The sequence below is a fragment of the Oncorhynchus keta genome, unplaced genomic scaffold (assembly GCF_023373465.1).
Source record: "Oncorhynchus keta strain PuntledgeMale-10-30-2019 unplaced genomic scaffold, Oket_V2 Un_contig_3943_pilon_pilon, whole genome shotgun sequence".
Taxonomy (NCBI): domain Eukaryota; kingdom Metazoa; phylum Chordata; class Actinopteri; order Salmoniformes; family Salmonidae; genus Oncorhynchus; species Oncorhynchus keta.
Genome location: NW_026287518.1, coordinates 174,404 through 189,957, shown reverse-complemented (window position 1 = coordinate 189,957; position 15,554 = coordinate 174,404). Strand labels below are relative to the sequence as shown.

The window sequence follows — 15,554 nt, the reverse complement described above, 5'->3', positions numbered from 1 at the left end:
GTCTGTAAATTGGATGCAGTACTCTGCTGGTTACTCTGTGGACTCCCACATTCATTCAATTATCAGACTCCACGGTTCTAATAAAGCTTCTAATTAAATCTTTGGTTTGATAGTATGTTTAATTTCCTATCTGTTCTATTATTATTATCATTATTTTTTATGCATTTGTGGTTCCGACTATAATGGAAACTGTCATTATTTGACTGAGGCGAACAGGAGGGACAGAATAAGAGAAAGGGTCTGAGCAGAGTAAATGTCTTGATGATTTATCAAATAGAGAAAGGGTCTGAGCAGAGTAAATGTCTTGTTGATTTATCAAATAGAGAAAGGGTCTGAGCAGAGTAAATGTCTTGATGATTTATCAAATAGAGAAAGGGTCTGAGCAGAGTAAATGTCTTGATGATTTATCAAATAGAGAAAGGGTCTGAGCAGAGTAAATGTCTTGTTGATTTATCAAATAGAGAAAGGGTCTGAGCAGTCTGTCTTGTTGATTTATCAAATAGAGAAAGGGTCTGAGCAGAGTAAATGTCTTGTTGATTTATCAAATAGAGAAAGGGTCTGAGCAGAGTAAATGTCTTGTTATTTATCAAATAGAGAAAGGGTCTGAGCAGAGTAAATGTCTTGTTGATTTATCAAATAGAGAAAGGGTCTGAGCAGAGTAAATGTCTTGATGATTTATCAAATAGAGAAAGGGTCTGAGCAGAGTAAATGTCTTGTTGATTTATCAAATAGAGAAAGGGTCTGAGCAGAGTAAATGTCTTGTTGATTTATCAAATAGAGAAAGGGTCTGAGCAGAGTAAATGTCTTGTTGATTTATCAAATAGAGAAAGGGTCTGAGCAGAGTAAATGTCTTGTTGATTTATCAAATAGAGAAAGGGTCTGAGCAGAGTAAATGTCTTGTTGATTTATCAAATAGAGAAAGGGTCTGAGCAGAGTAAATGTCTTGTTGATTTATCAAATAGAGAAAGGGTCTGAGCAGAGTAAATGTCTTGTTGATTTATCAAATAGAGAAAGGGTCTGAGCAGAGTAAATGTCTTGTTGATTTATCAAATAGAGAAAGGGTCTGAGCAGAGTAAATGTCTTGTTGATTTATCAAGTAGGAAGAAAGATATTTTGCTTGGTGTGTCTTCCTTTGTGTTCGTAGACTTGATCATCAAACGGTTGTTTTGTATACTGGAGGGTTGGAGGTTGTCTGTAGCAGTCAGAGGAGAGAGTCAGATCATATCTGGGACTTTCCAACCGTCAAAGTGGCCGGTCTGAATACAGTATAACCTCTACGCTCGTCACTTTAACTCTCATCTCGCTGTCAGCCTGTCAGCTTCCATCTGGAGGTGAACTGACTGATAGATCCAAGCTAATCAAACGCGTCAGAAGTCTAGACCACACTGCCCACTGTGCTGTCTTCCCTCATACTCCACTTTCACTCATATCGCCTCCAGACCTGGGTTTATATACTATTTGAAATCATTTAAAATATTTGATCTAAGCTTGATTGAGCTTTCCCTGTCATAATAAACCTGCTTCTGGCAGGCAAGAGCAAACACTCAAAGTTTTTGAATGATTTCAAATACTCTCTGAACCCAGGATCCTCCTGCATGTACTAGGCTCTATTCACTATCCCTAACTAATCCATACCTAACTTTAAGATGACAGCGTGACTTTCACTGCAGGACGTAGTTGCATAGTCTGGCACCTCAGGTATAATGGGATATGTAGTCTCTGATCCCATAGACGTGGGAAGGAGGCCAGGTATAGCAGCCTAGATAAGGATCTTTCAGGAGTGAATTACGGAAGGCTGCTTTTTGCCCGAAGGAGGGAGGCTAAATCCCCTGCTCTAATGCTTCCTTCCTGTCTGCCTCAGGATCTGCATCCTAAATGGCACCCTATTCCCTATATAATACACTACTATTGACCAGGCCTCATAGGGCTCTGGTCAAAGATACTACACTATATAGGGAATAGGGTGCCATTTGAGATGCATCCAGTGTGTGTCAGTGTGTGATTGTAGCGCCTGACATTTCTCAGTCCCACTGACATCTGACGGGCTCTGGGAAGGAAATTCATTTGGGAGCCTCCCCGCTCAACTGGCTAGGCTCTCAGTCTCTCTCTCTCTCTGTCTCTCTCTCTCTCTCTCTCTCTGTCTCTCTCTCTCTCTGTGTCTCTCTCTCTCTCTCTCTCTCTCTCTCTCTCTCTCTCTCTCTCTCTCTCTCTCTCTCTCTCTCTCTCTCTCTCTCTCTCTCTCTCTCTCTCTCTCTCTCTCTTCCACCGTGACGGATACACTCAAATCATTCTCATCCCAAAACTTTTGGAACACCTTGGAACATGCAGAAGTCCATGTTTCCTAAAGCCACTGCCTAACGTTGCCCGAACTTTCTCTCTTGTCCTCTCGGCATCCAAACTGGTCCTACATGCTGCAGTATCTCTTCTCACGTAGAGAAACTGTGCTCTCTCCACAACAGGAGCATCTTTACGGAGATGGTTGACTATAGGCTTGTTAGAAGCAATGAAGACTTGCCTTGATGCCTGGTGTCCTTTGACCTGGAGTTCCCACTTGCATCCTCACTGCGTTTTCACAGTCAAAGGTCCGGTAGTTAGCAGTTTACTGTGTGAAAAGCTGAAATTCAGCTTTAAACCAACCAAATCAATTTAACATGTTAAACCAATTTAACTTCTCAATTGAAACTTTTGGGCTTGGTTGTTAAACTTGATGGACTGTTTTCCTGGACCCAGATAAAGCCTGGTACCGGATAAATCAATAGAAATACTCTGTAGGGAATCTGAAATTGATTTTAAGTCCAGGAATAGTCTTAATCTGGGTCCAGGAAAACAAAACTATTCCACCCAAAATTAGCTTCTATCTTGGGACTAGTCTTCCTTTCCATTGGTCACAGCTCCCTGACAAATTACAAGGCCTAATTGAGAAGGTAAACAGGCCCATCCTCAGCCAGAGACAGAGAGATGGAGAGAGAGAGAGATTTGGCGGAGGTCCTGTAAAATACAAAAACGTTTTTTTTTGCATAAAGAGCTCCGTTGGGGCTCATTACCTTTCATGGTTATGTCTGCTAACCAACGAGTCCCCTGGCAGCTCTCAAGGCAGCGTTATCCGCAACACTACGGAGGCTACCTAGCTAAATCCATCTAAATGAACACTGATTGGGAATGGTAAGTAACATTTGAAGGAAGAGACCATCTGGTGCGGAAACAGTGTGGATTTGTGTTTGGTGCTAAGGAGTTTTTATTAGTTGTTTTTTTACAGTAGGCTGCCTGACAGTTGGAGTGGATGTGTGCTTGAGTCTATTCAATACTGATGTCATAAATACATATGCCACTAATGCTCAATCGAAAAAGCAATGCATTGTATTTACATGAAGCTGGCTTCAATAGTTGAGCTGCTGATGTGAGGCTCTGGTTTGCTCAGTCGATGTTGCCCTCGTCCTTTGTAGAATCTTCCGGGTCGTCGTGTGAGAGGGTCACGTGGTCTGAGAGGTTCGTCTGACTCTGGAGATTTGTCCGCGTTGGTCAGTGTTCTTGTACTAGTTTTGAGCATATTTTCAGCTGCAGTCTGATATATGCTAGTTTAGTATGCACTTCATCTTTAGGAGATCAATAGTTCAGAGTTCATACCATGTCATGTGTGGAGCAAGCTCTCACGTTTCCTGGTCTGTAGAGTTGAAATTAGAATTAGCCCTTTTCAACGTGGGGGACAAGTCCTCCCGTTATTTGGAACTAAGGTGACTTTTCATCAAGGGGGCTTTTATTGAAATGTAGAAAAGGGGTTGGTTCATCATTTCCAACCAATGTCTATTCACTTGGCTGTGGCCACTGAGTGAGCATCAGTTTACTTATGAAAACAATTCTCTCATTTAGAAGACTAAATATCACATTTACATCATTTACGTCAAATAGTTTAATCTTCACTCATTCATTTTATACAATAATTAGATGCAATCCTCATAACTGAGGAACCTGTATAAACAGAGTTAGGGTAATGTGCTGTATTGTCTTTCATGAGGTCACAAACATGAAACAAAACGGACCGGGTCGTAGCTGGCTTCTCCACTGACCGTTTCCACATTCTCAAATTCTGGGATGTAGTAGAATTTGGCGGGAGAGTTCCTTTGTTCTACTGTGACCCTCTCTCTCCCATATTGCATGGTCAGGGAGAGGAGTCTCTGCAAGGAATTTACGACGTGGTTGTAAAGTCGTAAAACTGCCCCCCCCCCCCCTCCCTTCCTAACAGGAGAGGGGGACACTGCTTTACAAAGGCTTATAACCATGCCAATAGCCTCATAAAGAAGAGTCCTATTGAGATGGCACAGTAGCACTGCCAGTCAATGGCCTCGTTCTCCTGTTTCATTAGTGTTTAGACTTCTTTAAAAACAATATATTTAACCTTTATTTTTAACCAGGTAGGCTAGTTGAGAACAAGTTCTCATTTACAACTGCGACCTGGCCAAGATAAAGCAAAGCAGTTTGACACATACAACAACACAGAGTTGCACATGGAATAAACAAACATACAGTCAATAATACAGTAGAAAGAAAATCTATATACAGTGTGTGTAAATGAGGTAAGATAAGGGAGGTAAGGCAATAAATAGGCCATGGTGGCGAAGTAATTACAATATAGCATTTAAACACTGGAATGGTAGATGTGCAGAAGATGAATGTGCAAGTAGAGATACTGGGGTGCAAAGGAGCAAGATAAATAAATACAGTATGGGATGAGGTAGTTGGATGGGCTGTTTACAGATGGGCTATGAACAGGTGCAGTAATCTGTGAGCTGCTCTGATAGCTGGTGCTTGAAGCTAGTGAGGGAGATATAAGTCTCCAGCTTCAGTGATTTTTGCAGTTCGTTCATCCTCCTGTTTCACCAGTATTGAGACGTCTTGCACCGCCAGACAAGACTCATCCTCCTGTTTCACCAGTATTGAGACATCTTGCACCGCCAGACAAGACTCATCCTCCTGTTTCACCAGTATTGAGACGTCTTGCACCGCCAGACAAGACTCATCCTCCTGTTTCACCAGTATTGAGACATCTTGCACCGCCAGACAAGACTCATCCTCCTGTTTCACCAGTATTGAGACGTCTTGCACCGCCAGACAAGACTCATCCTCCTGTTTCACCAGTATTGAGACGTCTTGCACCGCCAGACAAGACTCATCCTCCTGTTTCACCAGTATTGAGACGTCTTGCACCGCCAGACAAGACTCATCCTCCTGTTTCACCGATATGGAGACGTCTTGCACCGCCAGACAAGACTCATCCTCCTGTTTCACCAGTATTGAGACGTCTTGCACCGCCAGACAAGACTCATCCTCCTGTTTCACCAGTATTGAGGCGTCTTGCACCGCCAGACAAGACTCATCCTCCTGTTTCACCAGTATTGAGACGTCTTGCACCGCCAGACAAGACTCATCCTCCTGTTTCACCAGTATGGAGCGTCTTGCACCGCCAGACAAGACTCATCCTCCTGTTTCACCAGTATTGAGGCGTCTTGCACCGCCAGACAAGACTCATCCTCCTGTTTCACCAGTATTGAGACGTCTTGCACCGCCAGACAAGACTCATCCTCCTGTTTCACCAGTATTGAGACGTCTTGCACCGCCAGACAAGACTCATCCTCCTGTTTCACCAGTATTGAGACGTCTTGCACCGCCAGACAAGACTCATCCTCCTGTTTCACCGATATGGAGATGTCTTGCACCGCCAGACAAGACTCATCCTCCTGTTTCACCAGTATTGAGACGTCTTGCACCGCCAGACAAGACTCATCCTCCTGTTTCACCGATATGGAGATGTCTTGCACCGCCAGACAAGACTCATCCTCCTGTTTCACCAGTATTGAGACGTCTTGCACCGCCAGACAAGACTCATCCTCCTGTTTCACCAGTATTGAGACATCTTGCACCGCCAGACAAGACTCATCCTCCTGTTTCACCAGTATTGAGACATCTTGCACAGCCACCCTTTAGACCTTTGCTAGCAGCTAGCTCTGTTAATGCCCTGAGGCTGCAGCAAAACTTGCGTCAAAGGAGACGGCCGTCAGAACAAAGCCTCTATTCACTTTCAAGGTGATTCACATGAAAGAGAAAGGTCTTGAGTCAATCCTTGAGCCAAAGTGAAGGATAATCATTCCAAGCCTTTCTCACCTTCTCTGAGGAGAATGTTGGATTCTGACAAGGTCATTTTATGTACTGGCCTTCAGCATTTGTTATGGAAAATGTGATGGAAGATTGGCTACAAATTTAGTACTGATGCTGTTACAATCTGAAATTCCACCTCCAGGAACAGATTCCTAAGCAAGTGATGCATTTCCCCTAAACGGTATTGCCAGTCTGCAGTAGACACAATAACTAGTCAAACTGTGGCTTTTCTACATCCACTCTCATGATCTGGCATTATGAAACAGTTGTGACTTCTACTCTGGCTAAAAGCCCATCTAAAAATAGCCCAACTCATGCATCATAAATGAGTGTGTGCTCATTGCTCTACTGTCAGGCGAGGCCGTCGAGGCACAAGCGGGTGTGTTTTGACACGACAGCCTCCTGATTCTCAGCACAGGCATGAATAAGTAAAGGGCTCTGCTTTTAGCGTCTCTGTGTCTCTATCCCTCTGCTGCCTACATGGAGCCAGCTAGAAGGCCGGACTGGTGATGGCAGCTGGCTCTGCACTTTCCTGTTTGAAAAGGAAGCTTTGGGGGATTGGGGTGTGTGTGTGTGTGTGTGTGTGTGTGTGTGTGTGTGTGTGTGTGTGTGTGTGTGTGTGTGTGTGTGTGTGTGTGTGTGTGTGTGTGTGTGTGTGTGTGTGTGTGTGTGTGTGCGCGCGCGCGCGGCTGTATGTGTGTGTGTGTGCGCGGCTGTGTTGTGAAACAGCAGACACACACTGATCCAGACAGGAGGGAGCGGTTGTGGTATCACTTCATGGCTCTGCAGTGCTGACGTAAGCAGGACAGGGGATGATTTTTGCAGAGTCATTGACAAAGCCAGTTATTATATAAGGGTTGTGCTTCTGGTACAGTTCATGTGCACTAAAGCAACCACTAAGGGGACCACTAAGGGCACCACTAAGGGGACCACTTGAAAGGAAAGTGTCCTTGCTCACAACCTGAAGTTGTTATTTGTAGGACTTTCTGTTTTTGCAGTCAGTTCTAAAATACTTTACTGCAATGTCCAAAACAGTACCTGCTGTGTCAGAAAACGTGCTTTCAAGTAATGTTGGAAGATGTTTCATTGTAGATATCGGTGTCCTGCTGTGTGTGTGTGCCGTCTCTTAGAAATGGAAAAAGCACTGTTTCCTCATTGCATACACTAATGATCTATTTGTTTACCATGGCTCAGAGTGAAACAATGTTTTACTTTGAAACTCTGTGTTTCTGGCATTTCTTATGCACTGGTATTGGTCCAAGTTTCTCTGGCATTCCCCATTCAGAAAACTGTATTCATCATTAACCAGAGTAATATTCTCCTGGGGAGGAAGGGCCTGTCATGAACCCATTGACCGTACTAATTAAAGTCTAAATAATTTAGTAGAGTCAATGGTGTAAGGAATGGGCACAGATTGTCACATATATGTATTCTGGCCCTACTGTAGGAGGGGGATATCATCTCTCATCAGGATGATGTATCATCTCTCATCAGGATGATGTATCATCTCCCATCAGGATGATGTATCATCTCTCATCAGGATGATGTATCATCTCCCATCAGGATGGGGTATCTGCTCTCATCAGGATGATGTATCATCTCCCATCAGGATGATGTATGTATCATCTCTCATCAGGATGGGGTATCATTGCTCTCATCAGGATGGGGTATCATCTCTCATCAGGATGGGGTATCATCTCTCATCAGGATGGGGGATATCATCTGGGGTATCATCTCATCAGGATGGGGGATATTTGGATGGGGTATCTCTCTCATCAGGATGGGGTATCATCTCTCATCAGGATGGGGTATCATCTCTCATCAGGATGGGGTATCATCTCCAGGATGGGGTATCATCAGGATGGGGGGTATCATTGGATGGGGTATCTCTCTCATCAGGATGGGGTATCATCTCTCATCAGGATGGGGTATCATCTCTCATCAGGATGGGGTATCATCTCTCATCAGGATGGGGTATCATCTCTCATCAGGATGGGGTATCATCTCTCATCAGGATAGGGTCATCTCTCATCAGGATGGGGATGATCATCAGGATGGGGTATCTGCTCTCATCAGGATGGGGTATCTCTCTCATCAGGATGGGGTATCATCTCTCATCAGGATGGGGTATCATCTCTCATCAGGATGGGGTATCTCTCTCATCAGGATGGGGTATCATGGGGTATCATCAGGATGGGGTATCATCTCCCATCAGGATGGGGTATCATCTCTCATCAGGATGGGGTATCATCTCTCATCAGGATGGGGTATCATCTCATCAGGATCAGGATGGGGTATCATCTCTCATCAGGATGGGGTATCATCTCTCATCAGGATGGGGTATCATCTCTCATCAGGATGGGGTATCATCTCTCATCAGGATGGGGTATCATCTCTCATCAGGATGGGTATCATCTCTCATCAGGATGGGGTATCATCTCTCATCAGGGGGGTATCCTATCAGGATGATATGATCATAGGGGTCTATTAGAAAACCTGTGCAAAATATGAATGTTTAAATAGTTTGTCGGTAAGTGTGGCTCAGTTAGTTGAGCGCGGCGCTTGCCCTGCCAGAATCATGGGTTTTATCCCGCTGGGCCCACCCATATATAACATGTATGCACGCGTAACTGTGGATGAAAGCGTCTGCTAAGTGTCATGTATTACAGCCAGTATTCGGCTCAGTTTAGAAGGTCAAGGATTTGTCCGACCCCACCAAGGTGATTGGACCTATGGTAGACGATAGGTTATTTTGTGTTTATGCACAATATCTTTTGTGGTTATGCCCACTATCTTTCCCCTCACGTAGGCCGACAGTGTTTATGCAATTCATCCACTAGGCCAAACCCTGACAGGTAGCCTCTCTGTGGCCATATGTCCTCTCCTCTCTCCCAGTAGACACATCAGAGGATCAGTGGTGCGGTCAACCCTGTCTGGCACCAGGGAGGGGAGGGGGCAGGTAGTGTTCCCCCAGAGGGCTTCGTATCCTGGATCATCCATCCACCTGCCCCTGTGTCTGGCTGGACCCTGTACCCCTCGGATCAGAGCCTGAGGGTGAAGGAGGTTGTGGGTAAAGACACATGCTGGGAGGGGCAAGACACGGCTGTCTGCTTCCCTGATGGATGACTGCAAATGATTGCACTGCTGGGTGTGTGTGTGTCCTGTTTCCTGGGGGTGTTGGAGTTATGGGAAGAGGAACATGTGATAGGAGGGATTCATAGTAGGGTGGAATAAGGTTGAGATAAGAGCATCTTAATGTATTTATTTATACTTGTCATAATGTATATCAGGTCATATGTGAAGACATTTTTGGCAGATGTATCAACAGATAGCATCAACAGGTAGCATCAACAGGTAGCATCAACAGAGAGCATCAACAGGTAGCATCAACAGGTAGCATCAACAGAGAGCACCAACAGGTAGCATCAACAGAGAGCACCAACAGAGACACCATAAGCTATAGGACATGGTACCATGACAGCATCTAGTTACCAGCACCTAGTTAGACACACACACATACAAACACAGACAAACACACCAACAGCACAAACACACACGCAGCAAAGCATCTAGTTAACACACACATACAAACACAGACAAACACACAAACAACACGCACAAACACACACATTCACAAACACACACAAAACGAGGGGGAACGGGCGACCCCTTGTTTATTTTGGATGCCAGATCTAGTATATCCAATCTATGTCTGAGGAAAGGTGCTCAACAAGGAACAGAAATAGCAATGCATGTGAATTGTGTTCAGTACAGTGAGATAACGTAGTGTAACATTTTCCCCATTACCAGAAGCAGCTGCTCTTTCTCTGTTTTCTAATGTTATGGAGACTGGAAAGTTGTAATTAATAACTGGTGTTTGTTGTTTCTCGATGCAGAGCCTAAAATCTGAAAGGAAGAAAGAGAGAGTCGCAGCTTGCCAGAGTTATAATGATTGCAGTGCAGGTGCCTGGGAGATGCCCTTGAGAATGCGGTACAAGCGAGAACTTGGAAAAAAGTTTACATCCTGGGAGTTACAGCTGAGAGACACTGTATACAAACATTTAATTTACATTTAAGTCATTTAGCAGACGCTCTTATCCAGAGCGACTTACAAATTGGTGCATTCACCTTATGACATCCAGTGGAACAGCAACTTTACAATAGTGCATCTAAATCTTTTTGGTTATTTCCAAATGGATAAATGCTGGAGCCAAATGCTCCGGGGTGACTAGGATCAGATTCCCCTCCCCAATCTTAATCTTAATCAAAAGTAGGGGGAAATTCCAAACTGACCCAAGATCAGCGTCTTATGGCAACTTCACCCTACACCGAGCCAAATACTTGTCAAGGCTGACACAACACCTCAAGAGACGGTCGAAGTTTGAGGACAAATGAGCTCCACTGAAACAAAGTACATCAACACAGACTAGTGCTGTCATGCCTCATTATTTAGAAAGGCAGGGTATTGACAGGAAGGCAGCTACTCTGTGACTAAATGCCTCAGCTCAGATCGATGCCGAGTCATGAATGATGGCTAATATGGCCGCCGCCAAACACAGGGCGGTGACAAAGAATCGTCCCAGTGAGTTTGTCTGGCAACAAGGATAGATTTTCGTGCAGGGTAAAGGTGTCCATATTAGGAAAGAGTCACACATCCATGGATGTGACTCAGATACAACCTCCATGGATGTGGGACTGTCCTAATATGGATACCATACAGGGCTGTGTTTCTCCACCACAGGGATAAACAAACAGAATGATCATTAGCCTCAAGACTCATTCCCTATTATAATCAGCTGATGATGTGTTTTGTGTGTTAAGCAGTGGAGGGCGGTCCGAGTTTCTGAAGCTAGAGATTCCTTTTTGTTGATACTATATTGCCGGGTGATTCAGAGAAGTAGGCCAGAGACAACCACAGAGGGCTGTGGTGGTTGAATGGTAATAGAGGCTTGTTGTTGCCAGCCTTTTTCTGGGAAGTTCTGTGTGATGTGAAATCATGGGTCTGAAAGAAATATTACCTGGGATGATTGAATTTAATCTTTTTATAAGAATGAATGAAAGTCACATTATTAATAATTCAATTGACTGCCGCGCTGCCTGGCTCTGTTGTGGATTATACAAATGTAATCATATTAAATGATGCATGCTATTGCATAATTACAGCGATAAAAAATGTATGAGTCTACATGGGCCTCGGTTGTTTCGATCAAAGACGCCAATCATTAATTCCGTAAACAAGATCCAGAATTTGCAGAAGACTAGAGATGAAGTTTGAGGATGATCATGGATAGATTGTGTGCTGTCATATTGTAATGCCTAACCTCTAGCTCATTCACCATGAATACTGTAGCACAGTTGAAGAAAATGCATACATGGTAGACTTGTCCATATAGAAATATTGATCTCTAGTTTACACCTAATTATGACTGATCCAATCCTCACACATATTTCCTGGGTGGCCACAGTAATTATGGTTTTTGAATGAATGAATGAATGAATGAATGAATGAATGAATGAATGAATGAATGAAAGAATGGAGAATTGGATTTGTCACAAGCGTAAGACACAATAGAGACACACCTCTTTAATCTGGTGCCCCACATAGAGAGGTGGAATACCATTATCCTAGAGAGGAGAGGATCCAGGTTGTGCTGTGCCAGTACAGGGGATCAGACCCAGCGTGGGGAGCTGGGGACTGGGAGCTGGAGGCTGGGAGCTGGGTGCTGGAAGCTGGGAGCTGGGAGCTGGGAGCTGGGGAGCTGGGGCTGGGAGCTGGGGACTGGGAGCTGGGGACTGGGAGCTGGGGACTGGGAGCTGGGGGCTGGGAGCTGGGGGCTGGGAGCTGGGGACTGGGAGCTGGGAGCTGGGAGCTGGGGACTGGGGCTGGGGCTGGGAGCTGGGGGCTGGGGGCTGGGGACTGGGAGCTGGGGACTGGGGACTGGGGCTGGGGACTGGGGGCTGGGGACTGGGGGCTGGGAGCTGGGGGACTGGGAGCTGGGGGCTGGGAGCTGGGGGCTGGGAGCTGGGAGCTGGGGGCTGGGAGCTTACAGTGGTAGCGTTAGTGGTGGCGCCAGCAAGCGTGCCACAGAAGGCAGGGGCAGACAGCTGGGTGACCCTTGAGGATGCCAGACGGTGCCAGCCACCCCATTTGAGCCAGGCTGGCTGCCAAGCATTGTGGGAAGCATAAAGTAGTGTCTTTCTGGCTCTTGGGAAGTGAGACAAAGTGATATAGTAGCTGGTGTCTTGTTTCTCTGGAGATGCAGAGCCATTTTATTCATACTGTGACTCTGCCATGTTGTAATCTATAGCCTTGAGGCATCAGAACAGAGAATAGTCTGTCTGTCTAATCCACACCAGAGAAAGGGTGAGAACTGTGCACGGCATGCTGCTGTCATCTGGACTGGCTGTGTTGTACTGTAGTCTGCAGCTTGTGTTGTTGGACTGAGCTCATGTGATGTTGTTTTGGTTGGCCCCTGACTGGCACTGCTGGCTGGTAAAAGCCATCTGCACTGCAGCAGCGACCAAGCCCTGTCTTGTCCAAACCAAGCCCTGTCTTGTGCAAACCAAGCCCTGTCTTGTACAAACCAAGCCCCGTTGTCTTCTTGTCCAAACCAAGCCCTGTCTTGTGCAAACCAAGCCCTGTCTTGTGCAAACCAAGCCCTGTCTTGTCCAAACAAACCAAGCCCTGTCTTGTCCAAACCAAGCTCTGTCTTGTGCAAACCAAGCCCTGTCTTGTACAAACCAAGCCCTGTCTTGTACAAACCAAGCCCTGTCTTGTGCAAACCAAGCCCTGTCTTGTGCAAATCAAGCCCTGTCTTGTACAAACCAAGCCCTGTCTTGTCCAAACCAAGCCCTGTCTTGTGCAAACCAAGCCCTGTCTTGTGCAAACCAAGCCCTGTCTTGTGCAAACCAAGCCCTGTCTTGTGCAAACCAAGCCCTGTCTTGTGCAAACCAAGCCCTGTCTTGTACAAACCAAGCCCTGTCTTGTACAAACCAAGCCCTGTCTTGTGCAAACCAAGCCCTGTCTTGTCCAAACCAAGCCCTGTCTTGTGCAAACCAAGCCCTGTCTTGTGCAAACCAAGCCCTGTCTTGTACAAACCAAGCCCTGTCTTGTACAAACCAAGCCCTGTCTTGTGCAAACCAAGCCCTGTCTTGTGCAAACCAAGCCCTGTCTTGTACAAACCAAGCCCTGTCTTGTGCAAACCAAGCCCTGTCTTGTGCAAACCAAGCCCTGTCTTGTACAAACCAAGCCCTGTCTTGTACAAACCAAGCCCTGTCTTGTACAAACCAAGCCCTGTCTTGTGCAAACCAAGCCCTGTCTTGTCCAAACCAAGCCCTGTCTTGTGCAAACCAAGCCCTGTCTTGTGCAAACCAAGCCCTGTCTTGTCCAAACCAAGCCCTGTCTTGTCCAAACCAAGCCCTGTCTTGTACAAACCAAGCCCTGTCTTGTCCAAACCAAGCCCTGTCTTGTACAAACCAAGCCCTGTCTTGTACAAACCAAGCCCTGTCTTGTCCAAACCAAGCCCTGTCTTGTACAAACCAAGCCCTGTCTTGTCCAAACCAAGCCCTGTCTTGTCCAAACCAAGCCCTGTCTTGTCCAAACCAAGCCCTGTCTTGTACAAACCAAGCCCTGTCTTGTACAAACCAAGCCAGGCAGAGGAGCAGTGACATGCCACTGTCTATTTCCTCAAGGCATGTCTCATTCCCAGCATCTGCAAAATAACTATTTAATTGAGTTGAACACTGTTCAATTGGATTCTACTGGCAGTGACAGCCAGCCAGCCATTATGTTTATCAAATACTTGGTTTTCAATGCTAATCTAAAAAATGACATATTGAAACAATGTCAATCACATTGCCCTCTAAAGCCAATGCTCATAATGACTTCCATTTAGTCTGAATCCCCATCAGACTCATTCTGTGGTTAGGAAACAAGCCTTGTGAATAATGTCTAGAGATTCATCTATATCGACAGCCTGCCTGCCTCACCTATTATATATGAGTTCATTTCCTTTCAAGGCTTCTCAGACAAACAGCACACAGTTTGCTCACTCTTCTTCCAGGAAGGGGTTCTGTTGTTGTCTCATCCTGAGGCTACTAGATTCATCCCCCTTTCTCTCCATCCTGCTGCAATTAACCCCTCGTGGTCCAGCGCTGGCTCTTATTGGTCTGCGGGGCGTCTCTTGGCTATTAAGTGGGTGGCAGGCGGATCCTAACGGGAGGGAGGGGAATAGAGGGGAGGAGGGGTTTTGCGGAGCGATGGGGTAGGTGTCCCTCCACTCTCTGTAACTATCCGAGTGCAGTCGTGTCACAGCTAGCTGTACAGCCAGCCAGGGCAGGTGGGCTGGGCTCCTGACTCTAGTTAGGGTGCTATAGTCAGTCAGCCAACCAGGGAAGGAGCCAGGCAGGGAAGGAGAGCCTCAGCCAGCCAGTCGGTCCCTGTAACAACAGACAGCCATAATCCATCCATCCTTCCCAGAGAGGTGAGTGGGAGTCAGCTGGCTCCAACGCTTACCCCCCTTCACCCACACACACACACACGCACGCACGCACGCACGCACGCACGCACGCACACACACACACACACACACACACACACACACACACACACACACACACACACACACACACACACACACACACACACACACACACACACACACACACACACACACACACACACACACACACACACACACACACACACACACACACACACACACACACACACACACACACACACACACACACACACACACACACACACACACACACACACACACACACAAACACACGCTATTGATTGGTGTTCGTTTGGTGTGCTCTCTCAGACCAGTAGGGAATGACTTCTACTGATGGGACAGTTTACAGTTTGTCTTTGGCTAAGCTGGATGAGCCTGCTGGTTAAGAGAGAGGGAAAACATTGATTAAGGTCATTTAGCACGGCATGTTTTCTGACGTGTAATTGCGAGAGCCTCGGGGCTCAATAGCATTAGGGCTTGGATTACAGGACGGACTAACACGGCTAGAGCACTTTGAAAGCAGTTTCTTTGAAAGTGTCCCCATTATGGCGTCGACGTGTGTCTCACAATTCACTTCACCCTACACTGCTCTAAACCGTGTTCAGCCTTTTATTCTCTTTGTTTTGAGGTGGAATGGGTGTCACAGATTGATCCTGAGTGTATTTCATGGTATTAAGCGAATGAGTGTCATGGTATTTCATGGTATTAAGCGAATGGGTGTCAACTCGAAAAGGACTGTTTATCTCTTTGGATTTATCGTCTTAACATTTTCATGATTCTTCTGAAGGAACGGTGATGAGGTCCTTGATTCATACATACGGTCACTTTCCATTTAGTATTGAAGACAAACCGTTTATGAAAACACCTCAGGGCGTACTCCAC

The 15,554-nt window shown here is 45.9% G+C and overlaps 1 protein-coding gene across 1 annotated transcript in view; it reads left to right on the top strand.

Annotated features, from left to right (window-relative positions):
* The window catches only part of LOC118380966 (neuron navigator 3-like), a 280,541-nt gene that overhangs the window by 195,785 nt on the left and 69,202 nt on the right, over window positions 1-15,554 (top strand).